The 14,505-nt window shown below is 46.6% G+C and overlaps 1 protein-coding gene and 1 pseudogene across 2 annotated transcripts in view; one reads left to right on the top strand and one right to left on the bottom strand.

The window, feature by feature from the left end:
• The window catches only part of LOC119387141 (TLR4 interactor with leucine rich repeats), a 183,700-nt gene that overhangs the window by 61,605 nt on the left and 107,590 nt on the right, over positions 1 to 14,505 (bottom strand). The gene's annotated exons all lie outside the window — the stretch shown is intronic.
• The window catches only part of LOC119385848 (beta-glucuronidase-like), a 135,226-nt pseudogene continuing 128,409 nt past the window's right edge, over positions 7,689 to 14,505 (top strand).

Raw genomic sequence — 14,505 nt, 5'->3', positions numbered from 1 at the left:
AAAACAAAACAATAACAGCAAATCAACATTCATGAACATGCTTCCAAAAATTCTTTGATTGGTAAGCAACGCACACTTCCGGGCAACAAATTCCAGGCTTCTATAGTTGCAGGAAAAAAGCTATATTTGAACATGTCAGTGCGGGTGAAAAAAATGACTCGCTATAGGATACAACTTTAGAAGTCAGCGGCATTTCCTGCTCAAAAGGTGAAGCCGGCACCAATGGAAGCGCACTCTATAGGCTGACGTCACGAGCCGGACGGCCGGTGACACCGCCATCCAGTTCATGGGCGGCACTATTTCTTTATTCGCAGAGGCAATCGGCGCTCGCTCATCGGTCATCCGGGCGTGGCCTCCCCTGCCTTCTTAAGTTGTACCCAACTACATCTTCTATTCACATTTTCTACCCGGAGAACGAATTTCGCAGCATTAGCGCAGTGTCCCGATTACGGGTATTAGCGAAACCACGAGGTCCGCAGACATGAAAAAAAAAAAAAAAAGGAAAACACCAGGCGCATCGGCGGACACGGCAGCGGTAATTTCTCAGCTTCTAAAACAAATGCCGCGAGTAGACGACGTCGTCTTACTAACATTTGGTTGAGGAAGGTACTGGTGGAGAGTTGCGCAAGGCTGCACGGATATTTTTTTAACGCTGTTTGAGGAAAGAGCTAGTCGGAAAAAAAAGATATACAGCGGATTGGACGACAAGGGTTACGAGACCGAATCCGAATGGTGCCCAATCAGGCCTTCCTCCTTTGCTTAAGGACTAAATGAGCGACTGCGTAAAAGAGTAACGAAACTAGAGAAAAAAAAAACAAAAGAACAAGCGACGCACAAGTCGCTGAGGCAGGAGGGAGCGGGGTCAGAGTCAAATGGCAAGTCCGAACAAGAAGTCCACGCTAGAAAGTTGCAAAACCAGAGGGTGTAAAAAAAAATGTAGCAGGGAGGAAGAAGAGAAAGAGAGTACTCAGGAACGAACGAAGGAAATGAATGAACACCGCATTCGCTCTGGTCCCGGTGATATCGGGACACGGGAGAGAAGGGGAAGAAGACGAAGCGGAGAGTCCACTGTCGCGCGATGCTCATTAGGACGGACCGGGCTTCAATTTAGTCGGGGCGCTAAGAGCGTAATTTAAGGGCGCGGCTCCAAGGCTGCGCGAATGGCGGGGTGGGGAAGCGCACCGACACGTACCGCGTGGGTATACTGCTTGCCGCTGGCGCGGGTAAACGCCGTAAGATGGACGTGTCCCCGCTTGTCTCGCATTTTTGTGCCCCTGCTTCTCTCTCCTCTACGTCGTTCTCTTGAGCGAAGGCCGCTTGACCCGCTTCCCAGAGAGCAGACCTCTTCAAACTCGTTAAGAAAAAAAAATATATTAAAGGACACGAGGAGAGCGGACAGTGAGCGCCTGTCCTTAGTTATCCTTTACTGAATGTTATTCACTCCCCTTTTCTTTCCTTCTTTTCTCTTTTTTTTATTCACTCACCCGCGTGTTTTTCAGGAGACGGAGCAAGATGAAGAAAAAAAGAGCAAGAGCGCAAGCGGGGATGGTCGTGTACACTTTAGCGCTTTGCTTGATCCGAGCCGCTCCCGGCTCGGCACGCGAGGCTGTGGGAATGGCGCAAGATGGAAGATCGACGTTCCGATCGGGACTGCTCACTTATATATGCAGCACTAAGCAGGCGTAAAGAACCGCACTCGAGAAAGAGAGAAAAAAAAGAAGAAAGATAAGAGCTAGAGGAGGGGAGGACGAGGGCACAGAAACGAATCACGGAGGCGATAGAGAAGAGAGAAAGGCACGCTGCGAGCCGAAAGAAACGAGAGAGCTGGAATCACGGACGGTGTCGCATCAGAAGAGCGATGTGAAACCGAAGCTCGGAATAGGAAGCGTGTGGGATCCCTTTTTTTCGTAAAGTGCTAGTGCTCTGAGTCTTTTTTGTTTTCTTTTTTGTCGCTTCTATATATAAACTTCTCTGGGGTTTTTTTTTTTCTTTTTTGTTCTTTTTTTTACTCCCGATGGTGAGTACTGCCTATCGGCGCAGCTCATACGTCCTGCTGCTGCCTTATCATTCGCTCAGACCATGTGGCAGAGGCCGAACCCTCCCCTGGTAACATCGCGGGAGTATCTCTCCTGACTTACGGCGTCGCTTGATGAGCCTTTCGTGGCGCCCGCTGGCAGCCCGATCCCTTCGACAGCATGTGTGATAGCGACATCTAACCTTACACGTTGTACGCAACTGACAGCATGTTGTTTCTCTACGTGGCTGTACGAAATCGTGGGAGGGCCGAATTCACGAGGAGTTTTGTTCGTAAGCGCTCGTAACGGTCGTTGACCAGGCGTCTTCGTCTCACATCACGACTGGCGTAAAGCGAAAGCTTTCTTTTCAAAGCGAAAGCCATTTAGATGTCGCATCAAACGCGAAAATCGAGCGTCGGCGTCACGCGCCGGTGTTGGCTTCAACGTTAGTGACGAAGAAATCATCATGTGATGACGCCACTATACGACGTCATCATGACGTAACTATGGCGTCACGTGACAAGATCGCTTGCTCAAAGGTGGGCCGATCACGGAGGCAGTGCAAAACCACGCCAGGTACAGAAAGCTCTCGGAGGGGAGCGGGGAAGGATATATTCATCGATTTAGAAGAAAAAGAAAAAGAAGAAGACGGCTTTCGCCTTCGAGTCGTCTTAAGGCGGATGCAAAAGGTACCCTGGGAGCTCACTTTTTTCTTTTATTTTTGTTCCACGAAATCTTTCCGTGAATAAGTCCTGTTGGGGCTGAATTTCACTAAGTGCTCTTTCGAAAATGCCCATTCCTTTTAGCCATTTACCTTTGTTATTCCTATATGCACCGTAACGATTGCTTCACATGATGTCCTTTTACGAAGAGGTCGAGCATATGACCTTTTCGTGAGAATACGTACGCGTGCATTTTGACTGGGACCGACAAGGCGAGTGGCGCGCTCAAACGCACGGTGAGCGGTAGCAACGCCCTCTTCACTGCATAGCTAGCAATCCTGGCGCTGCAGCACGCGACCGGCCAAAGACCTTCGCTATAGATCGTGCTTTGTTTTGCGCCGTTCTGTGAAGCGCTGCAAAGACACTTTTAGTATTTTATAATCTATGCCATCCACTCTAAAAAGGTGATTTCTGTGTAAGGATTCCAGGCTCAAAATAGCAAGATTAAGGTGTCTGAATGAAACTCGCTTTGTGCATTAATTCCAGAAGCTTGAGAAACAAAGTTCGGCAGACGTACTTCTGCGCAGTAATCATATAGCTAAACTTTAGACAGATACCGCGGCGATGAGACGGATATCACGGAGACAGAAATGGCCATTTCCATTCTCGGGGAGCGTTGCGTACGCGTTGCCTCCGTAACGCTTTCCGATAAAAAGCTGGCGCTCTTACGCATGCGGAAAGGATGACGGATTGTACCAGACAGCATACACATATGTGCAAATTCCAAATAAATGTTGTTGGAAGTGCAGTGCTCGTCCCTACAGTCTTGTTGCGTTCCTGTCTGTTCTCAGCACTGCAGTAACTTGAAAAGATGTACCAACACGCCCGACTGGTCACTTTGGCTGTGGTTATTAACACGCTAGCGTTAAAGAGCTCGTTTCGCCAAAATCCCGGTGTCGGCGTCGGCGTCGGTGTCGTTGGTTGTAAGCGAAAAATTGTTGTTGTCCGTGAGCAAAAATTCGAGATAGATGCAAATAAAATAAATAATTAAAGAAATATTCGGTTCGAGTGAGAATCGAACCACGAGCTGCTGCATTGCAAACAGGTGTTCCATATCAGAGCCAAGCCCTTGCTTGAAACTGTCTCGAAAAAAAAAATACTATATAGATGTCATGTAGTGGGAGGAGTCTTCTAAACGCATGTAATATTGCGTGGCAGAAGCGTAGAATCGGGCCAGGCGTCAAAACATGTGAATTGCGCAACGAGTGGGTGTTTTAAAGGCCCACCCATTACAAAGCGCTCAGACATGTGTAATCATCATCAGAAGCAGCAAAAGCATAAACAAAGTGAGCAGCTTCCCCCCCCCTCCCCCCCGGCTACGCCAGTCATGCACACCTACAAAGAGTGAGAGTGACTACAGTCGGATACAACTCTTTAGAAGTCCGTGGCATTTCCTCTTCAAAGGCAGATGCACACATGCCTGCACCAACGGGTGCACACTTCAGACTGACGTCATCAGCCGGACGACCGGTGTCTCCGCCTTCCGAGAACATTGCTGGTTGCATGAGCGGGACTATTTCTTTAGCCGCGGAGGCGATCGGTTGCCGAGCTTTGGTCGTGTGGGCGGTGCCTCTCCGGATTTCTTAAGTTGTACCCGATTACAGGAACTTAATTCAGTCGCCATAGCACGTGCCTGTATATCGCAAAGAACGAAACATGCGCGGATACATGACTCGCTGAATATATATTAAAACGTCCACTGCATGTAGTTATATCAAGCAACGATGTGATACACGCCAGATGCCCAGAGAAAGGCTGCGCACCACACTCAAGAAAAGAAAGATGAAGAAAAAAAGACATCAAAAGCTAACAAATAAAAACGCGCTGCGTAGACACGCGCCGCTGTCGCTAAAATGTGACGACGCACAAGCGCCAAATATCCCCAAGGTAAGCGTATAGAAATTCTGGCCGTACCGTTTCATATACCGTGAGAATACCGAAAGTCGGTGGAGTAAAGAGTTTCCGTAAACACGCGTATCTCCTTTGAACAGGCAAAGAGCAAACGTATACATCGGGCGGAGAGTGTATAGCTCCGTCTATTTTCACTGCGTCGATCTCCATACTTTAATGGGAGGGCCTTATATAGAATAAATAACAACACTCGCGAATACGAAACTCGGGCTGGCGAAATCCGTTCGAGCAGGCGCACCTGTATATGCTGTTGTGCAAAGCCACGCTTAAGAGGCGACGAGAAAAACGAAAACTGATGGGGGACTGCAGAGCGCAGTGAGCGCCCGCGACACCAGCGGCAGCATCTTCGAAGAAGTGCTTTCGTCGAGATAAACCAGTAAGCTTCCTTTCTGGCGTACGCCTTACCGCGCATCCCGACGCATCGCACGCGTGAATCTCGCACAGCTGTGTGCACACCACCGAAGACTACTCGGTCACACGTTTCCAGAGGCTCTTTTCGAGTTCCATGAAAACTGTACAGAGCGAGGTTTTCGTCGTCGTGAATGTTATGATTATACATATAGCATTTATTTCTCCTTGAGCTTGTCTCAAAGCGCAAACAGGTACACGTTAGATTCTTGGTGAATCTTGTAGCTGTGCTACAACTTATGCGTTCTAAATCTCTAAGCACGGCTTCGTCGAAGTACGCAGCATGCATTTACTCGATAAGAGCTGCTTTCAGTTATACACGGTTACCGTGAAAAGCTTCCGCGAACATCCCCGTAAACCTTAATAACTTTAGAGTAGCTTCCTAAAGTAGTATTTGATATCAATACAGTGTTCCAGTAATCGAAAGGATGTGTATAGATTTCCGAAGCTTGAAACGAATTTTCGCGAAACGCGCGTTCCGTTAAACTTTTCAGGCTGGCATTTCGTTCCCTCTTTCGTCAGAACACACGTTTCTTACCCGAAGTCGACAGTGTCAGTTCGGCGTATACATTAACGCGCGAGCCTATGACTGAAAACAAGTACGCAGTTGACGCAGATGCGCTCGGCAGCGGAGTAGGTTAATGCTTTGTTCTAGAAATGAGTACAGTGTAAGTTACGAAGGACTGCGTTGTCCGCTGGTTCCCCGATTTACGGCGAGACATCAGGTCGTGCTACGAGCTGAAGTAGCGCAATTACATTTTCTTGGAACGATAAAGGCTTCTGGTGTGACTTCCAGCGGCCTCGGGCAGTCGACAGAGTTTAGTCACGGTGGTCGGTTCATTCGTTACTTGCTTTTCTAAAGGCGGCAGATACGTAAGCTCCACACGAAATGTCACTGTGTTCGTTTTGCCCAATAACACATGCGTCGGTTTTTCAGACCTGTACTCGATGCCATGCTTCATTTAGGACTGTGTAGGCCCGCTAAATGGCGACGAGTATTCTAGCACGACCACTTGATTAACTCGAAGCCCATTTGTAGATTCTATACCCTTGAGCCTGATTATACTGCGAAGCAGCGCGTAGCGTTTTCCGCGAACTGACTACGTAAAGCAGGCGTAGAACGAATGCAATGCTCAGCTCATTACGCCGCCACCGTAGCGTCGAGAGATCAGATAATTAACGCTCGGCACCTAAACTGTGAGCTACGGAGGACGTCAACGAATTAGCTGTCGTTTCCTGGTATCGTATACCCATGGAGCGCTGTACTAAAAGGGGTCATTTTCATATTGTTCCTGCACCTCTAGCGTCGCAAAGTTTTCTCTTGTGTCTTGTTAGAATCCCTGGAAACATGCTGACGACAAGGACACCTTCTTCCCCTTTTAGCTTATCCTTCCGTTCACCTTTTCAACACTCTAAAAGAAGGCTAGATTACCTGTACTTTATTCCTTTTGGTGAGCCCTGACATGCAACATATATAACTTTGTCTAAAAGTAAACGTTAACTCTCTTTCGGAGAGTCGCGCCTCCCAAGACCCTCCAAACGAGAGTAGAATGATCCCCATAAGAGAGTTAACATATATCTTGAAAAAGAGTCATATATGTGGCAAGTTAGAGCTCAGCAAAAGAAGTAACAGGAGATATTCCCCTTTGGTAGTGTATGCCTTCGGGGCTTCCATGTCAATTTCGACCATAACGTTTTTTCTCGTACTATAGTTCGAGCGCTTTCTATTCCAGTTAACTTTGAAAAGCGTGCTTCTTTGAAAGGAATTAATCGCATTGAATGAGATTGGTGATGTTCTCGTAAGGGCAAATCACTCGCGCAGCGCTGATGTCAGGGCTCCTGGCTGTTCGGCTAACGAGCTAGTTGTTACTCGGAAAATTGAAGGCGGCCCTAACACTTGACTTAGGTGCCTGGCAATGGCAGTTACACGTCGGTGTGCCCTTGAGTATTTTTTTATCTGTGTATTTTTTGCGCTGCCGAAGCTGATCTCAAAGGCCACGTAGAAGGAAGTCCGTGGTTGAGATTCGATCCGTCAGGTGTCGCAACGATCCCAGCAGCTCGCAAGAAAACTGTCTGCTCTCTCAGTGAACTCAATCAATTATTCTCATTTAATTAGGCAGACAAATCATTTGCTTTTATATTAAGTTATGCTACGATATCATACTCCTAACTTGAACCATAAATATCAATTTTGTATCAGTTTTATTTTTTAAGACACGTTTTCTGGATATTGAGAACCGGAAGTGAGTGCTCGACCAGGAGTGCTTCGAAGAGAAACAAAACTATCACTCGGTGTTCGTGCCACTAATAATCCATGAGCGTTCAGAGGAATAATTCTCGACGAAGGACGATCCCGCCCGTGTCTCTATCATTCTTGGTCGAGAATTTTCGCGCTGAACGCTGGAGGCTTTAACGAATGATAATGCTCTCAAAATTACATCCTAATCTCGCTTAATCTCCCCAATATTTCAGGAGGTTACGCAGGGGTCCATTTGCCCGACCACGCCAAGGCTGAAAGGAAACCGCGAGACGCGCACCGGCTGACAGGCGAGACTCGCCGTGAGAAAAGAGAAGACCCGTCGCGCCCCACTGCTTGTGTGCCGTTTTGAGACTCGGCGCGACCACCGCCGCGATGCAACCGAATGACCCCAGGTCACCGTCGCCACACGAAGAAGGATTCCATAGCACGGAGCAACTGCTTCCGGGCCAGCCGCAAGTGCAGCGCTCCGTACCTTGGCAGAAGGTCTACCGGGCGGCCAGTGCTGACGACAAAGCAGATTTGGTCGTTGTTGGGCTTCTGGCCGGCATGCTACTGGCTGGTGAGGGCCGAGCATCTCAACCACCATACTAAACGTTGTGCTGAGACATCTTCACAAAAAACGCCAACAAACAGCTGATAGTGAGATGATCTAGCGTGGGCACGTGCTCAGTTATACCTGTCGATTGTACATGTGCGCAGTTACGCGTTTATTAACTAAAATTGGTGTTATACTATAGGGTTGACCAAAAAGATGAGGTTTAAAAGGAAAGCTCCTCAGATTGAGAGAACTTAAAAATCTTCCACCTGCAAAACTTTCTGAAATACCCGCCTTGGTTTCCTTCTGCAGCTTCGTGCTTCAACGACCGGCCGTGGTAGTTTAGCGGCTGAGGCGCAGCGGAGCTAAGCTCGAGGACATGGGTTCGAATCCCAGCCGCAGCGGCCGCATTTCGATGAGGGCAAAAGGAAAAACGTCCGCGTACTTAAATTTAAAGCGAACGCTAAAGAACAGCAGGTGGGCAAAATGAATCCTTAATCCACCGCTGCGATGTGTCTCATAATCACATCGTGATTTCGCCGCGTAAAACCCTAGAATTTAATTTGAATTCGTACTACGAACGATATTGCTGGCAATATTTTCTTTTTTGCGAGCCTTACTCCGCCATGCGGCTTTCTGTGGAAGTAATGTACCAGACTTAGGTGACTTGTCACAGGCTTTCCGTTGTATCTTATACGACTTTCGTTGGATAGTGGACCTTCTATAGAAACCACACACAAAGAAAAAATTACCCCGTCAGCATTCTGGCGTCTTTTTAAGTACGTAGCACTTCAGAGACCCAGCTTGTCATCCATCCACAGAGGCACGGCCGCTACGTGAGGGGTGGCCACGCTCAAAATCCAAGTGGTCAATACAGTCCTAAAACAAGGCTGCCACTGCTCATAACAGGGTTAAAATAAACGAGCAAAGTGTAAAATATTATAAACGGAAATAACCAAGAAGTAATCGCAATAATTAACTTAAAATGTCGCACACAGAGTTCACGAATCTGCCTAATAAGATTCTATTCGTGCCGGGGAAATCCTACATGCTTACCTGAAACATTCACGTCATCGACGCTTTGGCAAACGGAGCAGTGAGAACTCTACGAACGGGAATCGCTGGGTGCCAGTGCAGGGGCGTAGCCAAGGGGGGGGGGGGGGGGGGTGTTCAACCCCCCCCCCGAAATTTTTCAGTTTTGCTTGCCTATATATACACGCACACGTATACAAACGCACGCACGAACATAAATAAAGTATGGTTGAACCCCCCCCCCCCCCCCCCCCCCGAAAAAGTTTCTGGCTACGCCCCTGTGCCAGTGCTACGCACTTCCCCAGCTTTCACAGTTGTGGAGCTGCATTCCTTTTTGGTGCTGTGCTCATGACCAGCCATCATTTTATTTCCTTGCCGCCTTTCTTTCCTTTTTTTCTTCATACGCACGCTACCGGGACGACCAAGGTATCCTTATCGGGGCTGCCTTCCTGCCAAGAGGGTCGGATAACCCACAAATGGAGGCGCTGAAGGCCAAGTACAAAGTCCCCAGCGTGCACACGATGCCGACGACTCCGAGCATCACGACGGATGCCCCCACAACGTCTCCCACCGCAAATAAGAACGCGGTAAAAATCAAGGCACGCCATCCCGACCGTCGAGACGACGAACAACCGGAAACGTGAGATATCTGTATATCCTTGTCCCTTTTAAATGCGAAGCATTTCTTAGCGAACCTTTGACACTTTGAGCGTTTCTTTCTATCTATCTATCTGTCTATCTGTCTGTCTATCTATCTATCTATCTATCTATCTATCTATCTATCTATCTATCTATCTATCTATCTATCTATCTATCTATCTATCTATCTATCTATCTATCTATCTATCTATCTATCTATCTATCTATCTATCTATCTATCTATCTATCTATCTATCTATCTATCTATCTATCTATCTATCTATCTATCTATCTATCTATCTATCTATCTATCTATCTATCTAGCTAGCTAGCTAGCTAGCTAGCTAGCTAGCTAGCTAGCTAGCTAGCTAGCTAGCTAGCCGCCTACGTCTGGATGCTCTCATGATCGCCTCCTTAACTTGGTGTAGACCAAAATTGGGATGGGACGGTAAGAGGATTTGAAGAATATGACTGTCGGGTCATGACATGAATAACGTGAAAATATCGTCGCGTACATCGTGCAACCCTTTCCTCCAGACACGTGCGGCACATACCCGTTTACCATGGGCCGCGGTGTACGGGTATGCGCCACAGGTGATTGAAAGTTTATATCTACTCAGGAACGGCGAGAACAGACATTGGTAATTTAAATGCGAGAGACAAAGCGACATTCGCAGCGTTGACCCGACGAATGGAAATCATAAAAATTAGGATCCGAGCATGAATCGAACCCAAGCACTGTGCGTGGCAATCAGGTATTCTACCACAGAGCCACGCCAGGTCTATAAACTGGTCTGGAAAAACAACCTATGCAGGCGTAATGTCGGTACAACGTCAATTGTGGTTGCGGTGCTGGCAATCTAATTTTACAAGAAAGCAATAAACACTACATATGTACTCCTACGATACAGGCGTCATATCAGATTAACGTATGTGGTTCTAGCATTGGCTCCACTTTTATAGCAGTCTAATAAAGATTACATCTCTATTCTTATGATTCAGCAAGCTATATTGAAGCACTGCTCGACCCCGGAGGAACAGATTAACGAAAGTTACGTATGATATTCACGTGATTGCACCATAAAGTGCACTTAGTTTCGATATTACTGACGTATGCATGTACTCTAACGTGAGGGCTGACGTTACGTCGCACCAGAATTTGCTCTTTAAACGCCAGTGTTGTCGACGTTCCTGGAAAGCCCACAATGTGCACACATGCAACTACTACACTTACAAAAACACGTCGATCCACCTCGTTACGCTTGGTTCAAAGCCATAAAATACAGCACAGAAGTACTCGCTGACTGCTTCGCATGAAACCGATTCCCTCAACGCGTGGGATCTGCCGATTTTTTTGTTTCAGTACTGTCGAATCTCGCAATAATGAAATAGCATTGGGACCATAACTTAATTCGTTATAACCGATATTCGTTGTAACCGTAGAGACAAAAATCGGTTGTAACGAATCGGCAATCTGGCTCGCGCAAATATCCTAGATACTAAAACACACTATATTGTGCGATTCAAATCCACCATGAAGGAGGTAGTCCTTACCTGTCTCCATGCGACATTTCAAGCTTCGGTTCATACGGTGGCGCAAACACCACGCCAACAAGCTGACGTGTATCGCATTCCCTTATCGTGCGGACGGGCTAATATCGGGCAAACTGGTCGATGCCTTAATCAGCGGCAAGGGAACATGCTGCCTCACTGATGACAACAGCACCTTGTGGACACCTAGCAGCTCATTGCAGGGACTGCGCATGCCGGGCATATATCGAGCAAGTCTCCGTTATTGCAAAAGGAGGAAACAAACTCACGCGGGAGATAAAAGAAGCCATAGAGATCGAGAAGGAAGGTAGCACGTGCGTCAGTGATTCTGACAAAAAAAGAACTTTCGTGTCTCGCTGGTAAGTAAAAAACCAGTTCGTGGAAACGACACCAGGCGTCAATCACTGCTAAATATCTGTTGGTAACTGTGGGTGTCTCGTTATTTATTTAGCTGCGCGCCTAGAAATAAAATTTCAGTCGTTAGTGCAGCGACGTGCTCGTTTGTCTTTTTGTCCCTCGTTTTAAGTTCCGCTGCTCAAACCGGCGTTTGCTTCTTCTCTTTCGTGCGTCGTTTCCCGTGCGCGCAGCACTTTATACATGATGAAAATGTACCAACTCGTTCAAGTTTCCATATTATTGCTATGAACCAACTAGCTCACTAGCTCCGGTGAATACCGTTTTGGCAAACAGCCAAACGCGTTTTTTTTTTTCTTCTCTTTTTTTTCGAGGGGGGAGGGGAAGGGGGACGGCTGGATATCCAAAGTTCTTGCAACTTTTTCAAGCGATTAAAAATATAACGTGGTTGTGAATCGTCTCTAACTATTGATTAAATTTTTAAGCTAGCTTCCGAGTTTTGAGCCTCGCGCGAACCAAATATTTCTTCGTTACAGCCGGTATAGCGGCGGATCTTGCGTTTTCCCTTTCATTATAATAGGAATAAATGTCACTGAAACGAAATGTGGCCAACCAATAATTCGTATTTAGTTCACTATAACCAACAACTCGCTATATCAGTGTTCCTTATAACGAGGTCCAACTGTAATCTTTAGGTGTGGAGACCTGCACAAAAGTGAACGAAAACAGACAACACAAACATCCTTCCCTTTTGTATTCCTTTTGTCCGCGTACGCACGCCTAGCGTTTTCTACGATGCTGCAACTATTTCAAGTTTCTGTTGTTCTTGATGTACTCAGGTTTAGGGGTCTGCAAGCCTCAATACTGCGCCCGTACGTGGAATCAACACCTACATGTTGAATCGGCACTTTCGGTATTCGATTACTTTCAATAGTATATTAAGCGCATGAACGCGAGCTTGATACTATTTTGGAGCGCGTCTTTCAAATAAAAGGGACCATGCATGTATACCGCCGCGGTGGTCAAGCGGTTATGGTTCTCGACTGCTGACCCGAAGGCCGCGGGATCGTATCCCGGCCGCGGCGGCCTCATTTCGATGTAGGCGAAAACGCTTGAGGCCCGTGTGCTTAGATTTAGGTGGACGTTAAAAAAACCCAGGTGGTCGAAATTTCCTGAGCCCTCCGCTACGTCGTCCTGCATAATCATATCGCGGTTTTGGGACTTAAAGCCCCTAATTACATTATGCATGTATGACATCATCACTTGATTTAACAAACTGGGGACACCGCAGCTCGTTTCACAGCGGTGGCTGCTTTTCGATGATAACGGTTTGCCTTTTAATTTCAGATTGAAGTACGCAACACGTTCCTGTAAAGCAGCAGCATTTTTTTTACTCACATATGTGTTTGAACGACAGATGCGGTTTGATAGGACAGATAGGTTGATTGTTTGGACTTTCAATTTCTTAATCTATTACGCAGGAAAGACGAGGAAGTAGACGATCATACAAACGACGCAGAAGAGACGACGACTCCTCAAGTTGAAGAACAAGACGAGAGCGACTCCGAGAAGGAAAGCAAAGTACACGGGCAGCGGAAAACTGCTAAGTCCAGGCGACCAGCAGAGCGGCGAGCGACTACATCTGCTTAACGCATACAGCAGACACTGCACTCGTGTTCTTGCACATGTTCCGCCAGCATAAAAGCTGTAGCAGGTCTAGTTTGTCTACTTGATTTCAAGGTAAAGTAGTTTCGGAAACCTTCATCCGTCACGCACAGAGTCAGTTAAAAAATACGATCAAACATTAAAATCATGACGTCATGTTATGTCACGTCACGGCGAATAGTATTCAAGTTCAGCGGCTCAGATATGATTGATACCACAAGTATCTAAAGATTTTACCTCTGAAGCGAACTTCACAGAGCGCCGCGGAAGTTTATTACTATCGGCGGTGCACAGTCATGGTTCCGGGTAAATATTTATTTATACATACTGTTAGCATACATTCTCAGACCCAAAATATCAGTTCGTCAGAACACTGTCGCCGTCAGATCGCGAAGTGTACATCTATGAGCGTACATCGCCGCTAAATCTGAAGTTAACCCTTTGAGGCGCTATGTACACAATTGTGTACACCACACGTTTCCGCTATAGTTGAATCGACTAGTGGCTAACAAAGAGCAAGATAAAGCAAGAAAGAGCAACTTCCTGCATAATAAGTTTGTCTTCATTTAACTTCATTTTCAGTGTACTGTTGCATATGATCACTTTGCTGAAGGCACTACCACGTTCGACGTGTCTTTGACCTGCCGCTTCTCGCAAGCCACGACAAAAGTATAATTTTGCTTTACTCAACATGGACATAACCGAAAACGAATTTGCACCTTATTTCTAGCCTGGTATTTTCTTCTATTTATGCAAAAACAGAGCATGAATGACTTCAGTTATAACATACATAAATTAATATATTATGACATGATTCTTGTTGCGATAGAATATTGAGTACATTGAAAAGACGTTGTATAAGTTTGGTGCATTCCCTCTAAAAACTGGTAAGCGTATCGCAAGAATAAGTAAGCCGAGTTACTCTTCAGAGCGTTCTCTTACTCTCGCAAAGCATCGCATAGAGTGAAATGCACGTTCACTCTGTACGAAAGGAGAGAGTGAAATGTGCTTATACTCCACCTCTATCTGAGAGAGTGGAATGCCCGTATACTCTTCTGGCATGACAGAGTAAGACGCTGTTATACTCCTGCTCCTCTATAGTATATATCGATTTGCCGGCATACCGCGAGCGATGACCACTCATTATTAAGCACACGCATATACAGTAGAGAGCACTGCATTCGTCGCGGGGCTGGATACAATTAATAAAAAAAAAGCAGCGTTTCCAGCGCCTCCCAATGCTTTTCAGCACTGGAATCCAGCGTCTCCCAGTGCTTTTCAGTGTACAGGAAGGCACTGGAATAAAGCCTAATATCCGCGTTTTTAGCTTTGGATTTGTGCTGTTAAATGAGCGAATGTCACCTCATCGAGTCGGTCGACGATCGAAACTACATTCGAAAGGTTTTTAATTCT

This window comes from Rhipicephalus sanguineus, chromosome 3, assembly GCF_013339695.2.
Source record: "Rhipicephalus sanguineus isolate Rsan-2018 chromosome 3, BIME_Rsan_1.4, whole genome shotgun sequence".
Taxonomy (NCBI): Eukaryota; Metazoa; Arthropoda; class Arachnida; order Ixodida; family Ixodidae; genus Rhipicephalus; species Rhipicephalus sanguineus.
Note: the sequence above shows the minus strand (reverse complement) of the source record. Positions and strands in the feature narration are given on the sequence as shown.